We start from the raw sequence: 26931 nt of genomic DNA on the forward strand, positions 1-26931 counted from the left end.
ATCTTCTGGGAACACATATGTAACGTGTTTTGAGTCCCCACAGAGAAAGAGGCAGGCGTTTCCAGGTACAACAGGCTGCCCTCATCAGGACTCTAAAAATAAATACAGCTTCACGAAAGAGAACATGGACAGAAAGACTCAGGGAACTGTCCCTCCTTCCTATACAGCAGGACAGTAAGAACCCAACAGCATAACGGCACGTCCCCTCCTTCCTAAGGAAACCCTTCGTTTTTCGACCCCACCCCATCCCAATTTCCTCTATCTGCTTGGTCCTACAAAAGCGTTTCACTGAACGGCTGATGCCCATGATAAGTGCTGAACCTCTTTCCTCAAGAGAGGCAGCAAGTTCAGCGGTCACTGTAGCTTTCCTGCGTGGACTAGATTTTCTACCAACCTGAATTACACTCCAGACTTTCTCAAACTTCATTTCCTCTGCCCCTGCACCGCCCAATCCCCAGTGTATTTTAAGGCAGTACAGACACTCTGGGCCGAATCCAGGGACAAAAACCAGGGTAACAGCTGCCGACTGCACCCTCTGACCCTCCATTTCCTTCTCCCAACAATTAATACACTTAATAACTGCAGCCCCAACTACAGACTCTTCAGACACCCCTCTATTAACTGGTGCCCACCACAAACAGGGGGTCTCCCCCAGGATTCTTCCGTTCCCTATCACTTCATCACTTTTTAATCCACAACAGGGACTTTACACCATGCTGGGGTTCTGTTCTCTCTTAATCTTTTATGAGGGACCTTCTCAAAAGCTTTTAGAAAATACAAGTGAATTGATGCCTACCAGGTCATCTTTATTATTTTAGAATTCTTTACGAAGAAATTACAGACTTTAACGTTGTAAATGAGTATGTAAGACTCAGCATTCACTTGGACAGGCAGGTCTGACTCAGGTTACATTTAAGTCGCCGTATTACCTCCATCTTCAGAAAGATTCTTGTCTGCCCATTAGTAAGGAATGATGCCCTGCCCCCCAACTCCTAGGTATTGGGAGTCCCCCAAGACCTACTAGACCAGCTGAAATGGAGTATGTACCGAGTACCCAAGGGATACATGGTGTGTCACAGAACTTCAAACCAAGGAATAAAAGCCACTGAGTCAAGGAAAGCCTGGAGGTGGTAGCCCATCCGATTTCTACCTTTCCCCAGGTGAGTAGCAGGTAAACAGCATGGCTTCCCTGCATCAAAGCTGGCCCACACATCCACACAGGGCCAGCGACAGCTTCCTGATGCGACATCATTCATGTTCCCTCATAACACCTGTTTGTTGTTGCTATCGTTCCTAATTAGCACTCTGCAACAAATTCGGGTCTGAGCGCAGGGACAGGCTTCCCCCGATGGAACAATTATAGATGCGCATGGGGCTGGGTGTTTCCTGGTCACCTAAAATTATTTTCTGGGCAAGTTTAAAGGTAAACCGTCCAAACACTTATCGCTTCAAGAGCTGCCTTTGGGCACAGTTGAAAAAGCTGTAATGCAATTCTGGAATCACTGTCTAAAAGCCTTCCCAGCGAGTAAAAGACAGGGTTAAGGTAATCCACACTTATACCAACACACATTCCTAACCACTGGGGAAATCCTCGGCCCTCAGAGCCTACACATCAGCTTCTACTGCCACATATAGAGGCACAAGGCTGTGCTCCAATCGCCAAAAACATAGGCAGGGTTCCTGGTCCTATGGCCGAATGAGACGAGCCTGCCTCATCCCCATTACATATTGGTGAAACTCACGAGCCTAGAAAACAGTCTCCAGAGTCCAGAGCATTGGGTAATTCCTCACCCTTGAGGAAGACCATCGATGTCCAATCCTAACTGGAAGTCTATGAAAAGGGTCACCATAAATCAGCTTACCAAACACTTCTCTATTCTCAGCACATACCTCTCTAATCTGGGGGTCCTAGCGGATAAAATGGGAAGTGCAGGTCTAGTGGCTCCGTTATGGCAAATGCTGCCGTTCAGCGTAGACTTAATGAGCTCTTGCAAGGAAACAGGAAGTCTATAAAGTAATTTAAATAACTTCCAGTCCTGAAATAAAGGAAATTAAGCCTCTGGCACAAACCTCTTGGATGGACACCTTTTTTGTCCCTCCAATCACAACCACAACTACAGCTGTCATATTCTTCTCCCCAAAGCCAGCCCCCAAACTCCTCTAGGATGAAACCTACAAAGGCTACGTCAGTCTTCAGAACTCTCCAAGCTACTGCAGAAACTGTAGCCGTGGGATGTGGCACGGTGTGCAGGAAGAACCCCATGTTGAGTCCAGCCACTCCCTTGCTGCAGGACCTTGGGCGAATCGCATACATTCACAGGACCTTGGCATCTCACCATGAGCCCAGGAAAGGTCTTGGTCTGGGAAAACTACCTCTGAGATTGTCAAGAGGGTCAGAGAAGCACAAATGAGAACAGTGCAAACCGAAAATGCAAATAAACGTTTGTATTATTCCGGCCACCGAAGCCCTTAAGCTCCAGAATTTTTCAATTTTCTGTTCAAGAGGCACAGCGCTATCCCTGCCTTCCACTTAACTGTGAATATTTATTCATAGGTTCTCCTGCTTTTCCTAAGCCCCTAAATGTAGGTAGTTATTGGTGTGGGTAATTACTAGTCCAACTAGCCATGGCTTCCTTCCATGCAGGGGAGGGGCTGTGGCTTTATATCTCTGGTCAACCAGTATGTGCAGACCACTGGCCACCACCCAGCAGGTTCTCAACAAAGGGTCAGAGTCTACAACCCATGCAGCTACCCATTGATTCTTAAGCACGAATGTGCTGCTAACCACCCACCAGCTCTCTGTGGAAAGAGACCAGCCTCATAACACTACTCATTACTGGCTGTGAGTATGCAAAAGGAGTGGGCGCTCGGGTCCCCCCATCCCCAGTGCAGAATCAGCCCCAACTTCTCACATTAAGAGCCACTGCCCTCTTTGAAAAGCAAACCGTAGTCACTAAGGCAGTTTCACCTGATAAACCGAAGCTACTGGCTGCCAGAGACTGTTTCTGGCCAGAGAGTTAAGTTTACTTTATTGATAATAATCAGCCAGATACGGACTGGTTTAACCAGTACTCTGGATGCAGGATCGCAAGAAAGACACCCTGAAAAGCCACTTGGGGTCAGCCTCATTTTGCTAGCCCTCTAGATAGTATTACTCACAACTGGTATGGTGACCCCTTGACCCTTTGACTAGTGAAAAAGCCAAGAGTGAGGGTGGATGTTCTGTGTTGCCAAGAAAGCCTCCCCACCTCTCTCGGCACACAAGGGCAAGATCCAGCGCTCTTGCAAGGGAAACAATTGGGCCCTGCTCAAAAAGGGATCCTCCCACACCAATCTGGGAAAGGAAATCACCAACATAAATCTAACTTTACTTTATATAAAGGCACACCTTCTTCACAAACAGGTTCGTGTGAAACTGCTCTGTAGCTCCCATCGATGACTGTAGGGCAAAGTCTCAATCCCACTGAAGAATTCAAGGGTGCTCTCTTGCCCGTGGGCCTGTGTGCCTGGAATGATTGGACTGAGCGGGTCCAGAGGCCCATTTAAGCAACAGAAATCTTCCCTGAAGGTCCTTCCATTGGGTAAGAGTCCTTTACCCGGGAGGACTATGCCAGAACTTGAGCAATAGCGCTTACCGCCCGCCCCCCAGGCTTGCCATGGCGAGGCCCACAGCCCTGCGCATCTAATGGCACTCGTGCCTCCCAAGAATGTGGGGCGACTCGTTCTCCCAGCCATGGCAACTGTCCCATCACTTTACAGTCAGACCATGGCTGGAGGGACACTGTCTGACCCATTTCTGTCCAGGGTGGGTGAATCTGAAAAGCAAACACAGATTGTCTCCTGCAGCATTCATTACAGGACTCTCAACTGGAGCCTAGCTAGACTTTCCAGAAAGTTCACTGACCCAGAGCAACAATGAACACATCTTGGGGTGTTTAGCCATCCTTCATCTAAAATTGGAGCCACACAGTCGATGGAGTGTGTGACTCTTGATGTCGGGGCTGTTGAGTTTGAGCCCCGCGTTGGGCACAGAGATTATTGAATACTAACTAACTAGGGTCACCCAGGTGGCTCAGTCAGTTCAGTGTCCGACTCTCGATTTCGGCTCAGATCATGACCCCAGGGTCGTGGAATCAAGCCCCATGTCAGGCCCCACGTCAGGCCCCATGCTGGGCGTGGGGCCTGCTTGAGATTCTCTCTCCCTCTACTCGACCCCACTCATGCGCTAATAAAAAAAATAAATAAAAATAGAATCTTTCAAGTGGGAGTCACGTATATAATCTTAAATTTTCTCAGTAGCCACATTTTAAAAAAAAAGGTAGAGGGGGAAACAGGTGAAATTATAAAATATTTTACTTAATCCAATATGGCTAAAGTCTTCTTTACAATGTAACCCATCTAAATTTTCTTAGGATATTTCCCCCTTGTTTTCCTACTAAGCCCCAGATGCCTGTTGTGTGTTGTACTGACAGCGTGGTTCTACGCGGACCAGCCACATTTCAGGTGCTCCGCAGCCACAGGGGGCTGGTGGCCACCAGATCACGGCGATCTAAAGCAGTGGCCTCCTCTGCTCATGAGAACCTAAAATGTAACTCTAATCTGGCCTCAATGTAATAATTCATGCTTGTTTTTCCCACTCACAGACTTCACAGAACCCACCCCTACTTCCAGATTCTTTCCCACGGCATTTACGATTCTATTTGGGTGATGTGTCAAGAAGTTAAGCTGGCTGGGCTTGGAATGAATAGATTTTCAAGGAATCCTGGACAACTTATCTGCTCAATCAGATCTTCTCTCCGGGACTTGTCCACCAGTCAACTCGATCCCTGGGGGTTTCTGAATTTAAAATCCTCACAACCTTCTAACTTGAAAACTCAACATCTTCAGGACAATACATTGTTCACTCGGTGGCGGGCCATATAAACGTCCTCCATGCTGGTATGTTCTCAGCTACAACAGACCCCATTTCAAACTCAAGGTCATGTTGAATTATTCCTGCCCTGGCCACACAAGATGTCATGCACTATACACACAAAGTTACACAGAATAATCCACTGAGGCTGTGCCTACGGGATCCTGAGACACAAACAGACTCGGGACAAATCCACCAGTCTGGGAGTTGCTATAAACGGAAGAAAAATTTTTCCATGGAGGAAAAAATGTTGAGGCCATGTTCTCAGCAGCAGTTAACCAGAAAACTCTCAGCCTCGATCTGGCAGGAGGGGCACTTGATGTACCACAGCTCAGGGAGGGTGCGTCTGTCCTGAGCACTGGGCCCTCCCAAGACCCCCATTGTGCAAGAACAGCACACGTGATATGAGTCAGGTGTGGGGCAGCACACCTCCCGTGCCAGGACAGGGTCCCACTGAACCCACCAGACACATCACCCAGGCGGCAGCTCTCACGTCAGCCCCTCTCCCTGTGGTTACATCAGCCCCATCCAGAGGAGCACAAGATTTGGTCTAGAGGACACTAGAATACCAGGTACCGCTTGTAAGCTCATCCATCCGGTTTGAGCTCGAAGAGGAGTACATCCAAGAGGAAACTAAAAGGCACAGAAAGCAGTTCATAATTCTGGCATAGGCAAGACAAAGTGCACACATCGCCCGTGAGGAAGAATGACGGGCTGAGGACAGGATTTGCTCCAAGAGCCGCCCCTGCCCACCCAGGGCAGAGACCTGGCTCTTGAGCCTGCAAATGCAGAAGCCCGCTCCCCAGCAGGTGAAGGGCTCCCCACACAGAGACGGCTGGCCAGTCAACACTGTTTCCTGGCACCCTCCCATCCCCGAGGGTCCCTCGACCTGTCCCCAAGTCAAGAGGGAGAGGAGCAGGAGGTGAAGAGAGCAAGCAGAGAGAGGAAGGAAGGAGGCGGCTCTTCTTGGCGGGCTGATGGGTGTGAGTGGTGAGCATTAATTAAAAAGCCATCCGGGAACAATGGTCTTTTCATATTTGGAGCCTGTTCTGCACAAAGCTCGGCTTGTTCTACGGGGAGGTCGCTGCTTTCAGTTTTTTTCTTACTCATTTCCGAGGGTTGTGGCAATGTCTGGCACCCAGCTCTATCCACCGGAGTGTCCTCAACCAGAGGCTGCACCAGGCACACCTCCAGGTACAGGTGGTGGTGTTCAGAAACCAAAAGGGGGCAACTTCAGGAGGCTGTGCGGTTTCAACCCGCCGGCTCCCAAAGAGCTCCCGGGCGTCTCCCTAAATAGCGGTCCGACCCACGGAAACACTCACTGGACGTTGTCATCAGCCAAACGCCCATTTCCCTCTCAAGTTACGCTAGACACACCACACCCAGCAGACACGGGGCGAGGAGCTGGAGTCTAACGGGCCAGCCAACACGCACTTCCAGGCTTAAGTGTGTAAGACAGTGAATGGACAATCAGATCAGGCAGTGAGACCCACCCCCCACACACACACCTCCACCCACTCCTGGAATCTTCACCCCACAGACCATCCTTAAGCAAAGCAGTTGTAACCAGGGGAAGGCAGGGGGGTAGGAGCTAACACGGAGCATCTAGAAGGTTCCCAACACTAACAAACCACCTCCTCTCTCGCTCCTTACCAACCCTGATGGGCAGGCCCCTCTGACTCCACCTCCTGGTGTTCACAGGGGGGTGTAATAACCCCTCCCCTTCAGCGTGAGCTCTGCACAGTGACTCACTTCTAACTCAGAGGCTACGAATAGAACAGGTCACTTCTGAGAGGAGGTTACAAAGACACTAAGTCTCTGTTTTCTGCACCCTGTCCCCCTCTGCCTCACAGAGGCTACATGCCATATTGTGTGCTGCTTGCTCTAAGGAGAAGCCCTCGTGGCAAGAAACTAAAGGCAGCGTCCTGCCAACAAGGTGCAGAGGCCCTCAATCCCGCAGTCCCGGAGGGACTGAACCCTGCCAACCGTGACCATGTGAATGAGTTCAGATCAGGTCCTTCCCCAGCCGAGCCCTCGGGTCAGAGTGCAGCCCTGGCCAAGGCCCTCATGACAGATCCTGAGACAAAGGGCCCAGCGAAGTCACATCCAGATTCCTGACCCACAGAAACTGTGGGATAATAAACGTCTGCCGTACTAAGCCACTACATTTAGGGATAATGTGTCATGCAGCAAGGGAAAACTAACACTTCCCCCTCACAAATGAAAAGGAGAAGGTTTGGGCCAGTCAGAGGCAGGGCTGGGATTCTTGCTGAGGCTGAGTCCAGACACACCCATCACAGCTGCTTTTCCCCCACCATGTGACTTCAGCTATCCAGCTTAGGTTTTGGTTCACAGAGCTATGAAGTGACCCTACTCCCTGGGCTTCTGCATCACCACAGATAACACAGAGACATGTGAAATGCATGCCCTAATGGGGCGCCTACCTGGCTCAGTCAGAAGAGCATGTGACTCTTCATCTCGGAGTCGTAGTTCGAGCCCATGGTGGGTGTAGAGATTACTTAATAAATAAGTAAACTTTGAAAATAAAATAAAATGCATCCCTTAAAATAAAAAGACATTAGATTCCTTTAGAAAAAAAGTCAAACCTGAAAGGAGAGCTTTCTAACCTAGTCTAACTTCCCCCTTTTACGGAAAAAGAAACTGAGGGCCGTAGTCTGAAAGCAGCAGAGACAGAATTTAAATGCTGGCCAAGATGCCACATGACTCTAGGGATCTGGGAAATTTCAGCCCAAGCATGCTGAACTTACTTCTGATTTGCTGGCCAAGAAAATCCCCTCAGTAAGTCCGACCTTCTTTTTGGCACAATGCTGCTGATTAACGTCCTGCAGCGGGTTGTCATCCCCTTGCATTTCACCCTCTAACTTGGCACCTTATCCTACACCTGTCCGCCTAAGTCCTTCCACACAAGGATGGGTCACACGCAGTAGAGTGTGACTCTTGGTTAATCTGAGAATGGAAAATCCTGGTTCCCAGCTTTTGCTGAGGCAAAACCTCAGTGTATTCTCAAATTCTATGACCTACCAGGAAGAGCACTCAGCGTTTCCATCAAGAAATCTACACTGGGAAGAGGTGTTCTCACATCTCCAGGATTCCACAAGCTTGCACATCACTGACCAACACTTCCATTATGTGTACACACACACATAGACTCTGGACACTTACAGTAAAGATCATAAATATTTAAGACGACGTAACCTAAGGACATTTTCTGAAGCATTCTTGCTGATTTTTTTTTAATTCAGCTCTTGCTAATCCTTGAGATTGAATAATCTCCAAAAGTCTTCCAGACATGGCCACAGACCAGAGCTATTCAAGTGATGCTACAGTCTCACCAACTTTTATTATGGATGTAACAGACATTCACTATTCAGAGTTCAGAAAACACAATATTAACAGTGGCCTGACTTCTGTCACCTGGAAATAACCAGGTTAATCCTGGTTATATGAATTCTTTAGCCACCCCGTATTTTAAAAATTAAACTGAAGTTCTATGGTGCACACAGCCTCCTTTAATTTAATGTAACATCACTGTTTTCCCACATCATAACCAGGAGACAGGAGTTTTAAATAGCCACATAAGAATCTGCCATATGGATGCACCACAGCTTAAATCAATCCCCTGTGAGAGGTTTAGATGGTTTCCAATTTTCACTATTATAAATGCCTGTAATAAAGCCTTTATTTATAAATTTCTTTTGCACAAAAGATGATTTCTTTACTATAAATGAAGGTGCTGTGTTACCAGCCCTACTCTAGAGATTAGTGAACAATTAGCGAAAACACAAAAACCCCTGCCCTTGTGAAACTTATTCTAGCAGGGGAGACAATCAAGATATTAGAGGTTAAATTACGTAGTATTTTATTAGGTAACATAGGCTAAGGTAAAAAAGGAAAGGCAGGACAGAGTAAGGAGAATCAGCAGTTTATGGTGAGAAAACCTACAAATTTAAACACACTTTATTTTAAAGCTTCTTAACACATACTACCAAACTACTCTGCAGAAAGTGTGCACCCCTTTGCCATAACAGGGTATTTGCTTTGTAACGAATTCTTCATTGAAAAACACACAAAAAGCTTGACCTCTCTAGCAATCAAACAAGTTAAAACAAGGAGCTCTCCAGTGGACACTTCGAATGGAATGGGCAATCTGAATTTATCCTTCCTAGGAGTTACCCATTAATATTCTTTGCTCGTTTTTCTGCTTTGTCTATCATTGATTCTAAGACTCTTTCTATATTGAAGTTTTTAGGACACACTCTGTCAAATATATGTGCTTTCAACATCTTTTCCCAATGTGTCAAATGCCTTTAAAATTTTGTATTTAGTGCCCAGTATACAGAATTTTTTCAATGTAGTAAATCAATCTTTTCTGTTTTACAATTTTTTCACTAGAAGAATTAGGCCTAATATCCCTCCCTGTCCCATATTAAGAGTAATATTAACCTATACTTTCTGGTAGCCCTTTCTTGATTTCAGTTTTCATTTTACCTAATTTCTCTGGGATTTATGGTAATGTATGCTGTGGGGAATGGCTTGAACTTAACTTTTCCCCCTACTTGGTTAGCTAACTATGCTCCAACAGTTTGTTGCATCATGTACAATACTGCATAGTACTACAGGTGGTAAAGCATAATGTCAGAGACCACTGGTTTTGCTGTCAGTCAGACCAGTGTCCAAGTCTGAGGGACTGTGGGCAACTTACTTCAACTTTCTGAACCTGAGAGAATGGAACCATTCGTGGTGTCTACCACATCCAGTGACCTAAGTTCATGTGAAAGTGTTGAGCATAATGCTTATCACTCAGAAATACTGAAAAAAGTGAATTTTTATTATTTTAATTCCTGTGATTTGAAATGCTACCTTTACCGAACACGTTTCTATTTGATTCCATTCCATTGAGTGGGCTCTGTAATATCTTCCGAGTTTTCCTGCTATGTGAGAAAGCTAGTGATTTCTGAAATTTTATTTTGTAACTGAACTCTATGTTTAATTCCATTTAAGTGTGTAATGGGTATTCTAGGAAGACAACGACATATGAAAATGATTTTTGTTTCTTTTTAACCATGATCTGACTTTGGTTTTTAAGTTCTGGCCAATTCAATAAGGCAGGAAAAAAGAAATGAGTACACTGGGCAATCCATGTTTTGTTCCCAATTTCATTCTGCTGTCTCTTCTGGTTCATCAGTAAGTTTCTAGCTGGAAGGGTTAGGGCTGCTGGTTTCTTCATCAAATTAATGCAATCTCTTCACAGGTTTGTTTTTTATTTTTTTAAATCTAAGCAAACTAGAAATAAGAGTAGAAATTTAGCAAGTGTCTCTATGTCTGTCTGACCTACTCTGTCTACATGTATGTATGTATGTGTGTGTGTATGTATGTATACACACACACGTATAGATACAGTGTTTTTCTTCTTTGTTCTAAGTAGGTGATATACCGAATAACAGACCTTCTTACAATTCAGGGATAAATCCTATGTGGTCATAATTCTTTCAAAATGCCACTGAATTCAATCTACAACTGTTTTATATGTGTTTTTGCATGTATATTCCTGTCTGAGCTCAGTCCTTAGTCTTCTTGTGTCATCTTTCTAATGATTTTAGGTTTCTAGAGTTATGTTAGCTTTGTAAAAACCAACTGGAACGCTCTCTTTTTCTCTGCTCTGAAGCAGTTTATTCAGCAGGTAATTATTTTGCCCCCCAAAGTTTAAAAGAACTCCTCCATGAAACTACTTGCATCCAGAGTTCTTTTTGGAAATTTTTTTTCTAATGTTCAGCTTCTCTAGTTCCTTGTTTCAAGATTCAGACTTCTGAGTCATCTCCCTAGAACAGCCATGTCAAGGGAGATTTTCAAAATTGCTGTATTTCAAAATTACTTTATTTTTATGTTATAAAATAATTACCTCAAATAGAATTTATAATTTGTTACTCCTTTTTTTTCCATCACATCAACTCATTTTTAGTTTTGTGGGTTTATTTGGGTTAATGAAGCATGAGGGTGCTTTGCTCTATGTCTTTGATTTTTCCCCCCAAATACATAGCTCTTAGGTTTACCACTTCAGTATTTTTGCCTGTTTTCTAATTCATTAGCATTAGCTACATCTTACTCGGCTTGTTTTATTCTTTCCAACTTTGAGTTGAAGACTTAATTCAATTACTTTCATTTCTTCTTATATAAGAACAAAAAGATTCAGAGCTATGGATGTGCCCCGGAATATAACTTTGGCAATAACCCATACATTTAAGTATGCTGAATTCTTAGTATTTCTCAGTGATTCCGTAACAATAATTTCATCTCCTCTTCCCCCCAAGTGATTCAGGAGAATATTTTTAAATTTCCAAGTAGCTGGATTTCATTAATGTTTTTAATATTAAGTATTCTAAAGAGGATAAAAACATCTCTGATAGAAGATGAAGAAACTCTGACAAAGGGGAAAAATCTTTTAGGCAGAAAACACTACTTAAGTAGTGAAAAGAGTATTTTATAATGCCGTGACAGCCCTATTCCAAATATATACCTCCTAGAAGGGATGTAACAGCAGGTGATTCTGGGGAACTGAGTGATTGTGGGGCACACTGCACAGGAAAGAGGGAAAGGAAGTCTCTTCTGTACCTTCTGAAAATTTTATTATGGGCATGTATTGCCTCTTTAAAAATTAATTTAAAAAGCAAAGCCATCTCTCAATAAATGGAATTAAACCCATCCCAGATAGACTGTGTAAGTATATAACCAAGTAAATTTCCATACTTTCTTTGATGAAATTTAGAGATTAGTTTCATTGAGCAAGACTTGGCTCCAAGATGATAAACATCTGTGGCTAGAGAAGGGAGGAGGGAAAAATAATTTCTAATTCTGTAATGTCCTAGTTCAGAAGAGAACTAAGGAGCTTCAAGGAAAAGGAAGTATCCAAAACAATGAAGTTTCATCAGGTTTCCACCAGACTACCGTGGTAAAACCTGAATTCATGAATGTACCGCTGAGAAGATAGGAGAAATTCCCAGGTTCGCCCTCAACTAGCCTCTCCCATTTCAGGAATGTTCCACATTAGGCATCTCCGCTGTCAGAGACTTCTCCATTATGACTTAAAATGAACATAAATCCCAAATTAACTCAATTAACTTGTGATTATAAGCATTATGCCACTGTTCTTCCCACCAATTATGCAATGTCAACTTTTTTTAAAAAAGAAAAGAAAAAACAAACTCAATCAGTTTTCCAATTCATGTTGAAGAAATCGGTTTCCCGCTTTCTAATTTCTGCAGCTGGGAAATTCTGTATATTACGTTACCATATAATGAAGGATGTCAATAAACAGCCACAAGCCTGCACACACAACAGATTACACCGTATGTAACTGCAAACGCTACCAAGTTATGGACTCCTAGGAGGATTATTACTGAGGTGTTGTTACTTAAGGCCTCACCTGTTTAAAAAAAAAATGTTATTCCATATGGATGAAAAATTAGTGTACTAGCCCAAATATGGGGAAGATATAAAAAAATAATCACTAATATAATGTATAAAACATACATAATACATAATAGAAAATGTAACTGCTTAAGATCTTTGCCATACTATATGCAAGGATAAGGGTAGTAAAGCTTAGGAACTCAGAAGGTCTCAAATTACAAGGTATGAGTTCAGTGCCAGTTACCAAAATCCCACCCTGGCATTGGGGCTAGAGGTGACCCACAGCAGAAGGCAGAACCATCCTTTGCCCTTAACCTGATCATTTAGGAAACTCTTAAAGAGACAAAGCACCTTGGGACGTTCACAGAAAGCACCCATGGAGGAGCGGCCCCTTGGGAAGGGAGCACTCTGCAAAGCATTCTGATAGCTGAAAGGCTGCAGGGTTACTCTCCCTGCTGGGAAGAGGCATTCAGACACCGCGCAGCCTGGTGAAGAATGCCCAACTCTGAGGAAGGAAACAGCCCCACTTCCACAGACTGCCCATGTGCCAAACGGAGTTCAAGACTCTGCACGGTGCCCCATTCATTCCTGTCCTAGTGAGCACAGAAGGTTCAGCAGCCACTGCTGCTGAAACAAAAGACAGATGACAGGAAAGCCTATTGCCCTTTGGCCATTCCCTAGCAAAGGGGAAGTGTAAAAGTGCAGAGGGGAAAGCAGGCCAGCTGCACTAATCCCTTTTTGTCCAGCAGTAATTAATAGTATAATCCACACTGAAGATGCATTAAAGGGGAGATGCTGCATTATCAGAGCACTCGGCCCATCGCCCCAAGGCAGAACCTTCCCTGCTGACCTGCGGAACCAGGTTACCTCATCTCAGCCTCATCCTCTCAGGGGAGCTGACTCTGGACACCTCATAAAAGGACTGAGCTGGCAGACAGAAGTCTCCAGTCGGCTGATGTGTTCCGTGTCCATCTTCGGAAACCACCCCCTCCAAGGCCAGACTGTCCGGCACACAGGCTCTACTCAAATTAAGGAGCATTCAAATCAAGTGGCTAACACAGAACATGTTAATATCACAAGTCCCCCCCAACAGATTTTTAAGACAGAAGCTAACCTCCCAAGATAATGTGGGATAACACAAGGGGAATTAAGGTGGCTTTTAACTCAATTTGTTGGGATGCCCTTTTTTTGTGTGTTCCCTGGGTGATTCATATAAATCCTGGGGGCACCGGGTAGGTTTCTATCACCAAGTAGAAGCCAATTGCTGCCTTGGAGGCCCAAGGAGGAGGAAGCCTCTTCCACCAATACTGAATACTGTCTTTAGGGAAGGAAGTGCTATCAGCTCATTGAGCACAAAGCACATGCGAGCTACAACCAATGCCAAAGCCACTTACAAACATTGCACGTGAAGAAGCAGACTTCTGAACCATGCTTTGCAGGCAGGGCTGACCAAGAACTTGGTGTCAGTTCTCCAACAGCACCCCATCTCACTAATAGTAGGCAGAGTGCCTCATACCCCTGTTCAATTCCACAATGCATTCACGTTAGCATCTCAGTCCCCCTCTGCACTGTGACAGGGTCGCAAGCCCGTGGCCGACAGGGGCCATAGGCCCTAGGGCACCAACTAACCTCCATCCCACAAGTTCTCCTTGGAACCTCTTTTTTCATAATCTTGGCAACTGGATGTAAAAAAAAAAAAAAAGAGGAATGTGCCATAAACCATTTCTCTCTCAAGTTTTGAGATCCTGGCATGTATGATATGAGCTGGGCAACCAATTACCTACACTTGTTCCAAAAATTGTGGCTTTAAGATCCTTACCTTGAACCTAACACATGCCTCCATAATGTTATTTAATTATTGTCATCCCAAAAAAGGGCAATTCCAGAGTTCAGACTAATACCAGGGGCTGGCCAAGGAATGAAGTATCATTCACAATATCCCTTCTGGTAGCAAATGCATCCATGATGGTTCTAGAAACATATCCCCATTCTATGAACAGGGTCTCCTCTGAGGCTGCCAAAAATTACCCAGTGACTGGACACACCACCAGGCCACACAGGAACCATTTCTGACAACATGTCACAGACCTGTCACTCTTGGGGGTAAGAGCCTGTCCCTGAGACTATATAAGGAACACTGAGGAGGCCGCCATCCCACCTACCATCATGGGCTGCCCATCTGTACCCTGTGGTTGACCTCGCAAATGCTGTCAGACTTCCCTGAAACTTTGCTCTTAGTCTTACAATGCCTGGATTCTTCCTCGGGAATCCTTTATAAACACTCTCTTACTCTCTCAGGGACAACTCTTGGTGCCGCACCACATTACAATTTAACAAAACAGTATTGCACGGTTTGGGGAGGAGAGAGGCTACCAAATTTCTGCTCAAAGTCTTCCCCTCCTTCCCAAGGAAAAATCCTTTGCCAGAACAGGTACACTGCTTCAAGCTTTCAGAAGAATGCTCCGTTCAGCTTTTAGCATTAGTTTCCCCAGCCATCTGACTCCAGGCCCACGTGGGGCCTTCCTTTTAGGCCAACTGCACTAATTCCTCCACAGGACCCCTGTGGTGGGCTGCCCAACAGCCACCCAAGATGTCCATGTCCTAATGTCCGGAACTCGTGAATGTGTCACAGTAAGACTGGCAAATGAGACTTTGCATATGGGATCAAGCAAAGGATCTTGAGACAGAATTATCAGGTGGGCCTGATGTAACTACAAGGGTCCCTATAACAAGGATGCAAGAGAACAGTCAGACAGACATAGATATGATGATGGGAGCAAGAGGTGGTGTAACGGAGGAAGTGATTGTGAGCCAAGGAGTATGGTTGGGTGCCAGAATCTAGAGAATGCAAGGAAACAGATTCTCCCCTCAGAGTTTCCAGAAGGAATGAGCCCTGGCAACACCTTAACTTCAGCTTAGTGAACGTGATTTCAAACTGCTGGGCTCCAAAACTGTTAGACAACGAATCTACATTGTTTTAAGCCACCAGGTTCAATGCAATGTATTTCAGCATCAATAGAAAATGAATTCGACCCCTCTGGAGAAGAGAAGAGTGTGGCAATGAACACACAGGAGCAGGAATGTTCCTGAACTTCAGGATGAGTTGTCCTCATTAGGGTCCACACAACCCTCCCCTCTAGACTCTATGAGCCAGCTGAGCCCTCTTTCCCTGTCATCAAAAATTAGAACCAAAGGTCCTCGATGCCATAAGTAAGTTATGGCTTGTGCGTACTGCTCAGCAGGACCTCTTAGCAGTAGACTGAAAAAGCCTCCCACACTAGCTTACTACGTTTGAGATGCACAAGTATGCACAAGAAGCCACGGAAACAACAGAGAAACAGTACAAAGAACGTACGTGTACGACATGTATATCTTATCTAACAGGAGATACTCGGCCTTAAAAAATATCTAAAGGGAAGAATCCCTAGATCCATAGCTCCTTTTATCAGATGGACAGAGCCAGGCCAGGCCAACCTTGCCCAATGGCTCCCACGGGTGGGCCTGCCCAATGCCTCACCGTGATGGCAGCCGGCCTAAGGCAATGGGAAGCCAGGGCCTGTGCCCATTGGACTCCTGAAGACAAAGAGAGGAGGAAGGCTCTGGAAGATGGTGGCATCCTGCCCACCTCCGTAGTAGCCTGGGGCCATTGGATCTTGCCATCTCGCCAGCACCTAAGAGGTGTGAGCCAGGCAGCCAACCACATCAGAAGCTGGCTGCCGGCCGGCCCCAATTGCCCAACACCTCCGCAGAAGCCAGCTTTCCAGGACTAGGTTTTACAAACCACACAGGTATAGGCCACTGTTGACCAAACCAAGGCATGGCGCCTTGAAGAACATCACACATAAGGACTGGCCAGGGGGAGAGGGGAGGACGTCCTGTGGCAGGGCCAATGAATGCATTGGTGCTTCACATTTGCCTCTAGGCAAAGAATATTCTTCTCACTTACTATGCAAAGGAGGATCCCTCTGGGGTCTTCTTCCTAACTTGACAGTTTTCTTTCAATGGCAGGTTAGGCCTCCCATCCTCAGAACCTGCCACACCCATCTACTTCTCTTCTCCCAAGCCTACCAACCTACCAGTGTGCCTACAGGCTCCCAGTCTGGCCCGTCTCCTTTACGTTAAAAATCAACTTGAAGTATTATACAATAATGTTTTAGGTAGGAGCGACTGGGACCACTCAATGGGATCTAAACACGCAATGTCAGCGTATACATAGAAAGCACTATTGTAAACAGGGTGAAGTAGTTAAAAAATAAACAAGCCGACCTTCCACAAAGGGCTCTCGTTCAGCCTCCTGCTTAACAAACGTACAATTTTGAATATTCAAAGTCCCAGAGAAGGTGAATTCTGGCAAAATAGGCAGCTAATCTGCCCAGGAGTCAGAATCTTTATGCTACCTGACCAGCTTCTCTTTACCTATGGCTCTTCTGATGCCCTCCTCAAAATAAACGAGCCCTAGAAATAGAATCCCATCTTCCTTCGTGCTTATGACTAATTTATGGCCTTCTTTTAAAGCCCTTGCTCCAGAGCTCTGACTACAGTAATTTCCTCTTCTTCTATATGAATGTCCATTTACAGCCACTCTCTAACCTCTGCGTGAACCGAGAATATTCTCCATGCCTCCCACGGATGTGGGATCACGCCCTGGTGAGAGCTGGGTGGCTCTGGAGCACAGTCTCTCCATTACAGTGGAAGCTCACTTGGGACCCTCCCCGAGTTCAGCTGTATATCCCCAGAGAGTTACTTGAAGACTCGTTTTGCTTTAATTAGCCTTTAAAAAAGGCAAAGGAATGCCATGGGCTGGGTTGGCAATCAGCATGTAATCCTAAGACATGATTGGGGTTTACATACATGCTCGAATTAAGGGGAGTAGGGATCTTAATTTCTTATTCAGGGAAGTGAGCATGGGAAGATGTCCCAGAACACACCCTCCACTGGCCATAGGAGAAGGAATACTTAAAGGGGATATCTGAAAGTACTCCAAGTTTTTTCTCAACCCTCCCCCACCCCACCACCCCATCCCAAAGTTTCCCCTCGCCAAGCCATCAAAGCCTTACCAACACCCTTCTCTGCCACGCGTCCCTGGGCTCCCTGCCCTGGTATTAGCTGCCTTGACACCTAAATACTGCCTTCTCTTCTACAAGGCTACCCTAGCCTTTCTGATCTGTGGTACAACCTATCAGCTGACTTCTCTAATTCTAGGGTGCTAGAAAACACGGTCCTGCACACAGAGTCTTAGCACCCCACAGTTGGAGCCTGTCTGGGGACTTGTCCATCCATGTATTCAAATATCTGAGTGGCTACAGCATGACAGGGACTGTCCTAAGGCTAGGGATAGTGACGAGCAGTGAACCAAACAGGCCAAGCCTCCTGCCGCTGCCTGCACAGAGCTCACGCCTCGATAGGCATGACCACTGGGTCGGCCCCCGTTACCAGGTCTTCAGATCCTCCTCTTGCCTCCTTTGGGAAGGACTTCTCCATTTTAGTTGGACCATTCTAGTATTTTTGCTGAGGGAGGTAGGAAGACCTATGTTTTCATGGGTTTTGATCTTATTTTAAAAATTGACTTTAGGCAAAAAATGGCCAATAAATTTTTCTTGAAGTTTTCAGGGGCTCCTGAACTAAATCAACTCATGTTTGGTGTATGCTGCCATATTCTCTTCACCTTGAGAATCTGAAGTCTTTCTTTCACTTGGAGACTGAAGCCTGTCTCCAAAACTATTTTTTTAATGTTTATTTATTTGAGAGAGAGAGAGAGAGTGAGAGAGAGAGAGAGAGAGAGAGAGAGAGAGAGAGAGAGAGAGAGAGAGAGAGAGAAAACACGAACACAAACGGGCAGGGGAGGGGCAGAGAGCAAGCGAGACACAGAATCCAAAGCAGACTCCAGGCTCTGAGCTGTCAGCACAGAGCCTGATGAGGGGCTTGAACCCACAAGCCACAAGATCATAACCTGAGCTGAAGTCAGAAGCTTAACTGACTGAGCCACCCAGGCGCCCCTCCGTAACTTCCAAATGCTGAACTCAGCGGTCAAACCATCTCCCCAATCCTTGTCTGCCATGACTTTATCCCCAAAGCTCTAATTCTTCTCATTCAAAGGCTATCCTCCCTCAAGCCAACCCTCAAGAACTCAGTATCCAGTTGTGCTAGTGCCCTAGTATCGGTGCCTGCTTCCAAATCCCACAAAGACTTTGACCTAGCTTTCTAAGAACAGGCACCCAAGAGACAAAGCACTCCATTCTATCACATTCCCATAATTACGTTTCCTTAGACGCATCATGCGGGAGTCCCGAGAGCTGTCACTGGCCAGGAGAGTAAAACAGCAATAGATCTGGCACTTTCTCATCCTGTCTCCAAAGAGCTCTCTGAGGCAAAGACCCTGTGGCCAGTTCATCTTGGGAAGCAGCCCAATGCTGCAGAAGCTGCCAACAGCAAGCAAATAAATGTCTGCTCACTCCACTTTATCTTTAAGGCCCAGGAAAATGGCCCTCAGGCACAACACTAAGTCCCGGAGGGGCCTCCGAATCTTCCATCGGCACCAACATGTATGTATGTGTGTGTGCATATACATGCGTTATGTGATGTACAGGACACTGCCACCCTCCCACAGCATCTGAACACACATCTGCCCTCCTTACCAATGCGCCCACTGAAGGCCACCATCATCCCACACCGCTCCCAGCCTCACTGCGATGGGAGGCAACAACACTCTCCTGTCCAAACGTGAGCCAACCCTAGGTGGCTGCACACTGCTTGTCTCTATACCCTCACATGACCACTTTTTCCTGCGGAGACTTTCCTGCTTTAATGGGCATGAACCTGGAGAGTGTGAATCTTCAATACTCACAGGAAGCAACTCCTCAAACCCGAACGTGAGCCAGTTCCTGAAGAGACTTCTCTGGTCTCTCTCCAGGCCATCTCATAATGTGCTCGGCTTACCCACCCCCATGCCCTTTCTCTATAGCCTTTTCAAGCTCTCTTCTTCCATCTACCCGCAACTAGGACTGTTGATTTGTTTAGCCTACTGGTAAGGAAAGTGAGAGCGCTGTCTCCCATTCCTGGCAGGGCACATACACTTTTTTAAAAAAATGTATGTTCTGACTTTGCTTGGGTCCACCTTTAGCCTTTCGAAAGAACTGCAGACATTCCATGGGAATGGACTATCACCACTCCTTATCATTGCTGAAAGACAAAATCCACTTTACCCTGCAACGTCTCACATGGATCCTTCACATTCTTGGTCTGGGAGCTGAGCGTGTAAGGAAAGAGAGGATATACCAAGAACGTGGGAAAGGCCACTGTTACCAGTACACGAGGCATCAAAACCAATTACTCTACCGAGATACCAGGATACTTCATTTAGAGTTCTTCAAAAATAAATGTAATGAACCACATACCAAAGCTCTACATTGGAAGAACACTTTCCTAGCAATCAAGATCAAATTTCAGATCAGATCAAAGGGAGATTGTCCAGAGAAACCATGGAGAGAGCTAACACTGCTATCATTCTATCGAAAAGTCAAGATACAGTTCTGATTTCTTACAGTAAGTTTCAAAACAAAAGGTCTGCCTCTTAAATTCGGAAAGCAAAACCACCCCCACACAGCCTGTACAGGCCAAGAATGGCCTCAGCATATGGGACAGCTTCTGAAATACACAGAAAATGGGAAATGTAGGACACATGGGACAAACCGCTGTGAAACCAGCTGCCCCAGCCAGACCCATCATATTGACTTTGGCACCGCCTGTCAGCCATGACTCGGCAATAAAGTTATCGAGACTGAAATCAAGTGGAACTGATCAGTTCAGACCTCCAGAGTTGAGTCCGACTCAATGATTCCTCAATGCCCTATGTGTCCTGGATATTTTTCCACTCAAGTACTTACTGGTTTAAGGGAAGGCCAGGGAATTACAAGCATGGTCATTAGTCTTTTTTCTGTCTTCTTCTATTCAAATCTAGCTGAAGTGGGAGGAAACTTACAAAAGCATTAAGCGTAACTGCCAAATTAACACCTGCCCAATTAGGCAGCAGGTAGTAAACATTCTACCTTCTCTCTTGGCCTCATTCTCCTGACAACCCGGGAGATGGGTACCAGTAGCAATTCGATTTTGCCCACAAGGAAAAGTGAGCCCCAGAGAGTCCAAGTAGTTTTCCCAAGGTCACACAGCTAGGAAATATCAGAGCAAGAATCCAGTCCCTGGTTTTTTGGTCACCGGAATCTCTGGTAGCATAAGGACCTGTAGACATTCTTCTACGTAATGTAGTCAATACACAGGCCAACAAACTAATCAGGAGCAGTGACTGCAGGTTCAGGTTCATACATGAAAGAGTTCCTGCCAAGCAGCTCAACTCAATTTGTCCCTCTTCTCTACACACTCTTAAAACTATAGGGAAACGTCTGCCCAAGCCAGGAGGAGGCGTGTAGCCCATTCCTTCCCTTGTACAGGCCCTCAAAAGTCAAGCCCCCCATAACATGCACGCAGGTGGTTCTGAGGCCTCCCTCTATCTGATTCTCAGACATCATGGGCTGTGAGTAGGTGGGTGGCGGGGGAGGATGAGTAGACAATGTCTCCCTACAATCTACCCCCGTCCCACCAGCTAACACTTGTCTGTAGCAGTATCTTGCCTGTCTACTGGAGGTCAAATTCAGATTTAAACCAACTGCTAGGTGATTCTCTTAAGACACTTAGCCTCTAACTTTTCCTCATCTAAAGACAAGGACATGTCCCCACTCTGCCTACCTTATAGAACACCTGTGAGAATGACTTCAAAGGACACAGGCTCCAGGCCTTTGAAAATGAAGCTTCTAAATTCCTTTCCAGTTTTCCTCTGACAGATATGGTACCTCTCCTTTCTGTTTAGAATTAAACAGTTATATCTTTGAGTGACTAACTCAGAGGCCTAAATAGTAATATTGAGTAGACACGCAGTAACTCAATAAAAGATCAATGGAGCTTAGCTGGGTGCAACAAGTCATAACTGAAGATGTGGGGCTGGTGGCTCTGGGGCAAGGGAGGGAGGGCCTCTGAGGCCAGCTCTGCCAAGTTCACAAGGATCCCACCCTTCCGGTCATCTCAGGCATCCTTGACTCTTCTTTCCCTCCCACCCAATATCCCACCTTCAAGATATATCCAGAGGGTGACCACTTAGAATGGGTTTTAAAGTGCCCCCCCCCCAAATTTCTGGTCCACCTAGAACCCCAGAACATGACCCTATTTGGAAAATAGGGCCTTTGCAGGTACAAGTAAGTTAAGGTGAGGTCATGCTCAATTGTGTGGGCCCTTAGAATCGGAGTGGGCACACCAAGGTACACACAGGGAAGACGGGCAGAGATTGGAGGGATTCAGCCATACACTAAGGAATGCCGAGGATTGCCAGCAGCCGCTGGGAGCTAGGAAGGATGCTTGCCTAGAACCTTCAAAAGGAGCAATGGTCTTGCTGACACCAATGTCTAGCCTCCAGAACTGAAAGAACGAACTTCTACTGTTTCAAGACACAGTTTACAACTCAGAAATTGACACAGCACTTCTCACCCCAGCTCCGCGAGGGCCCTGGCCACAGCTACTGCCGGCCGGGCTGGGGCAATCATCCCTTCCTGGTCTCCTTGCTTCTGCTCTCAGCCCAGCACAGCTGCTGGAGAGAGCCTGTCCACCCCCAGTCTGGTCACACCATCCTGCAGACACAATCCCTCTTGAAACGGCCGCCTAGCTCAGGGCAGGGGATAATCTGCACCCCTGCGCCCCAAGCAGGCTGCCCACTGCTCTTCAGACATGCCGGGCACCCCCCCCCCACTCAGGGTTTCTGAAGGACTCTTCCCTCTGTCCAGAAGCCTCCCCATCACTTGGGCCCTCCAGTCCTGGCTCAAACGTCACCCTTCTCACGTGACCTTCACAGCATCACTTAACCTGCAAACCACATCCTCCACAGCACTCCCTCTTTCTTTCCTTAGTTTTTCCTCCACAGCATTTAGCATGTTGTAAAAGCATGCATTTTACTTACTAACTACGCATATTGAGGGAGAGAGGGGAGTGCAAGCTTCTTGAAGGCAAGGGTTTTTCTCTGTTTTTCCCCTCCCTGCATTGAGTTTTCTATCACTGGCACCTAGAACAGCGCCTGGCACACAGGAAGTGTGCCCAAACATCTGATGAAGGATGGGACAAAAGGTCAAGGGCAGGAGAGGAGCCGGACACCCAGGGGAGCAGGAGCACGGAGCGCAGGCCCTGACAAAAGCACGGATCCCCGGAACTTGAGCAGGGAAAGCAAGCTGAGCGGGAAGAGTCAGCCTCGTGACCGCAGGGTTTACAAGTCCTGGCAGGCAGGGGGAGAATGCTAGCCATCAAGGAAGCACTGCAGGCCCCTGATCAAGAAAAGAAGAGAAGCAGGATCCCTTGACCTCAGGATTACTGCCGTTTGTGGCTGGACAGTCTGTACGGTTCTCGTGGGCGGAGGGCTGGGGGGTGCGGCTATCCCATGCACTCTAGGGGGTTTACCAGCAACGCTGGCCTCCACCCACCAGATGTCACTAGCATCTCCCCCCTCCAGTTGTGACCACCACAAAAGTCTCCAGACATTGCCAAATGTCTCCAGTGCAGGAGGGAGGCAAAATCGTCTCCACAGAGAACCACGGCAACGTAGAGCTTCGGTGGCAGTATGCAGGGTCATCACAGAAGGCACAGACCTATAAGTGCCAGGCAGGTAACAACCGTGAAGGAGCTGGCCAGGTGCAAGGGGATGGAATGACAGGGACCCACCCTGGTGCTCTGAAAAGCACATGGTCCTTCAAGGAGGGGCAGCCACTATTCTGCTCTAGACAGCCTTTGCCCTTGAGAACAACAAGTGCCAAATCTCCCCTTTTTTTGTAGCCAATCCCAATTTTTACACTGAAATATGCCAAATTTTACAACACACTATGTGCTGGGGCACCTGGGTGGCTCAGTCGGTTAAGAGTGTAACTCTTTATTTTAGCTCAGGTCATGATCTCAGGGCTCATGGGTTTGAGCCCCAAAATGGGCCCTGCACTGACAGCACGGGACAGCTTGGGATTTTTCTCTCTCTGCCCCTCTCCGCGACTCGTTCTCTCTCTCAAACAATAAACTTTAAGATATAGTCTGTGCTGAACAAAACACACCCATGGGCCAGGGTTTGCCTATAGGGCCACAACTTTGCAATCTCTGGCACAGAAATGGGTGGATGAGAGATTCCTTAGGAACCTGTTGCACGAGTTCAATCACAAGGGGACAGGGGCCCAAACTAAGCCTGTGAATGTGGGGAAAAACAAAGGGCCAAAGCCCAGAAACTTGAGAAATCAGATAAAGTAGGACAACTCCCCAGATTTTACTAAAATGCAGGCCTATCCCACTAGTGCCACAGTAATGGCCACAGAATTTGGAGAGTCTGTCAAAGATGAAAATAAGTCCAGAAAGTCCCTTCCTTAAATCTAGAAGGCATATGAGCCTGTACCCACATGATCCTAAGTCTGCAACCTGTCCTGGACATAGCCAAGGCCTCTACATCTTTACAATGGTCAGCAACCAGCCCAGCCCCCAAGGGAGACTTTCCCCCATCATTCAATCCACCAAAACCACCAGCCAAGGAGCAGCCAGAACGTGATCAACTTCTCCCAGAAATTGGGCAATGTCACTGTACTTAAATGAGAGCACTTCTGCCTGTGCAAACAGGACCAGTCACCTCCAGACTCCTACCTGTGATCATCTAGAGCTAGAAGGACCCCTAAGGCATCCTTCAAGTAGGTCCCTCTGTGATACAGAAACCTGGGGCCTGGAAAGGGTTAATGTGAACATCTTGAAGCCAGCTGGAATCAGAGCTCAGGTAGGTCTGCGACCTCAAACCCACCAGGCGTGCTTCGTGTAGTCTTAACACCACCCACCATCTCAGAGCTGGTGTAACCGGGAGAAGGACGCTCCAACGACATACACCGCGGTGTTGGTGCAAGGGCAATGTGACCCCATCCAATGGTAGACCATTAACAAAAAGCAACAAAAGCTCGAGCGACACCTCCACTTGTGGACAGGCTTACTGGAGGTGACACCAGCTTTCACTGCCCCACCTGTAAACAGGGTAGAATGACTTCCTTTGAGCACTGTCCTCTTCCCAGAGAAAGCTGTCCTACAAACAAAGCATGTACACTATCGTAATCAAGTAACACCGTCCCCAGTTTAGTGCTCCATCAACAACAGACACACAGGCCGCTGCCCACATATTTCCATCAAATTCTGGACACAGTCAAGGTCACTGGATAAAAGGTAAAATAGTCAGAGCCCCCTAATCCCACTGCCACACAGCTCTATTTTGCTGGACATGAATGAAATAACCAAGTCTTTGGCTGAGGAAGGAGCCACCTGGATGGGAAGGGAAAAGTAGGGGGACGGAGGAAAAAGGGAAGAATAAGGTGGACACTGGAGGCAGCAGACTCCAGGGAACTCAGGCCAGTCTCCATGGAGCCTCGTGATATCCCACAGACAAGGCCTTCCTCCTCCGCCTTCCCTCTCCCACCCACAGGCAATAGCACCATCCATGGTGACTGGGTTTGAGATCATCGAACCTTCCCAACCAAGTCTGATTCTCCTTTCACCCAACCTCCAAGTACTGGTCACAAACAGGCCTATGTAAGACACACTAAAAAATGGCTTGGACAGGGTCCCAAGGCATGGGAACACAGAGACAAAACTCAAATGACACCAGCATTCAAGGAGGCCAAGGAACCAATGGGAACTATGGACTGGTCACCCCCAAATCTGTCTGTGTTAGGTTCTGCCTCCCAGAATCGGGTTACCCTGATTTGTGAGCTGATTATTTGGAGAAGACTTTAGGGTCTAAAGGCATCTAAATGACTTGGCCATGTGAAAACACTGTAAATCAAGCAGCCAGACACTTTGCAGACAGACTCCACATGAGTAGTTACAGAAGGAATAATGTTGGCTGTGCCCAATCCCCAAACCCCTGGAGTCACACGTGCCCCCAGAACGTGGGCATGAGGAGGCCCTGCTCCCCTGCCCTAGGTTTCATGGCGGGGGAGGGGGGGCAGGAAACTCTGCCCCCCAACACAGCACATTCCCAGCCTTCACAGTTCCCTCAGACACCCGCCCATCTCCTGGAGATGAGACACTCCTCGCCTCTCTCTCCCACATATGATTTCCTCATGTATCCATTTTAAGGAACAAACTTTTTTATGGAAAGAGGAGGAGAAAGTTCCCACATGCAGAAAATTCACACCCCGGGGAGGAACGAAGAGAGGGTCATTTAGCACTTGTTGAAAGAAGACAAGTAACAAAAATGATTAGGAAGAGAAGAAAACGTCTTGTCGACTATGAAAGTTAAACAAGACTGTCTCCCCCATTGCCACCCCACCTCTCTCCCTCCCCCAACTGGGAGGCAGCCACTGGCCCTGCAGGCCACACGCCGGTAGACCCCCAAGGTAGGAGAGAGCCCCCGGAAGGGAGAGAGCTCCCCTGATACTGTGCAGGAGCTCCACCTCTGGGAATGGATTTGATGTCAAGTGTCAGCAAGTAAATTGCTATTGGCTTCTCAATAAGCAGCAGTAGTGAGCTAAGTGTTTCCCTGTATTGTGCGGGCTCTCACGGACTCAATACTGCAGTATTGACAGCACAATCACACAGTAATCCAGGCTCCACTAATACCTACACTTCCTCAATGAAAATACACTTTCCACTTGGACATCAGCCCATTAGCTTTGGACTGGAATCTCCGGCCTCCCTCCTCCCCCAACCACCCCTGGGCCCTGGAACTGGCATCTCGCCCCTGAACACCCTGGCCAATGTGAATATCCCAGCCAGCATATTGTCAGGGCCCAACCAAAAAGATAAACAGTCAAGGAAAAGGCCTGGACTCTCCATCTATAAATCACCAATTGGGAGGGAAAGAAAATGATCCAACTCTTTAAGGATAAAAATCTCAGCAGTCGCGGAGGACAATTGATGGCCCCTCACAAAGCAAAAGATGTTCACCCTGGGAAGATGCATGCCTTTAAGTTTTCAGAGAGTCAAAGAAACTCAAATTTCACCCAACCCGACACAGGAAGGAGACAAGGTACACAACCCTTGGAAAGCATCGGTGGTCACACTGGGCAGCCCCAGGGGGGCTTACATACTGGAGGGTCTGCTGATTTAATAATAAGCACTGGGCAAACACTAGCCATCCTGCAAACCCATGTTTCATCCACTGTCATCTGATTTTCACAACACCCTGGAACAGGCAAGAGACAAAATTTTATCACACAGACCAGTGAAACAAAGAAAGTGACTTACCCAAGGTTACACAGCCAGTTAGCAGCAGATTTGAATTAAACTTTTAAAGTCTATTTACTTAGAGAGAGCACAAGAGCACACAAGTGGGGCAAGAACAGGGAGAGAGAGGGAGAGGGAGAGAATCCCAAACAGGCTCTGCACTGTCAGCACGGAGCCTAATGCAGGGCTCAAACTCACGAACCCTAAGATCATGACCTAAGAGGAAATCAAGAGTCAGACGCTTAACTGACTAAGCCACCCTGGCTCCCCAGCAGTGGATTTGCAGTAAGAAGCTCGTCTAGGAGTTGGCAAACTTTTCCCCTAAAGAG

The 26931-nt window shown here is 46.8% G+C and overlaps 1 protein-coding gene across 8 annotated transcripts in view; it reads right to left on the reverse strand.

Annotated features, from left to right (window-relative positions):
• Positions 1-26931, reverse strand: part of ZFHX3 (zinc finger homeobox 3) — a 276618-nt gene that overhangs the window by 190846 nt on the left and 58841 nt on the right. Inside the window, exon 1 of one of the 8 annotated variants that reach the window (XM_053210048.1) lies at positions 6019-26442. The exons of the other annotated variants lie outside the window; for them this stretch is intronic. The gene's annotated coding sequence lies outside the window, so the exon portion shown is untranslated. Of the gene's footprint in view, positions 1-6018; positions 26443-26931 lie in introns of those variants that run through there. 8 annotated transcript variants of the gene reach the window in all.

Source organism: Acinonyx jubatus, chromosome E2, assembly GCF_027475565.1.
Source record: "Acinonyx jubatus isolate Ajub_Pintada_27869175 chromosome E2, VMU_Ajub_asm_v1.0, whole genome shotgun sequence".
Taxonomy (NCBI): domain Eukaryota; kingdom Metazoa; phylum Chordata; class Mammalia; order Carnivora; family Felidae; genus Acinonyx; species Acinonyx jubatus.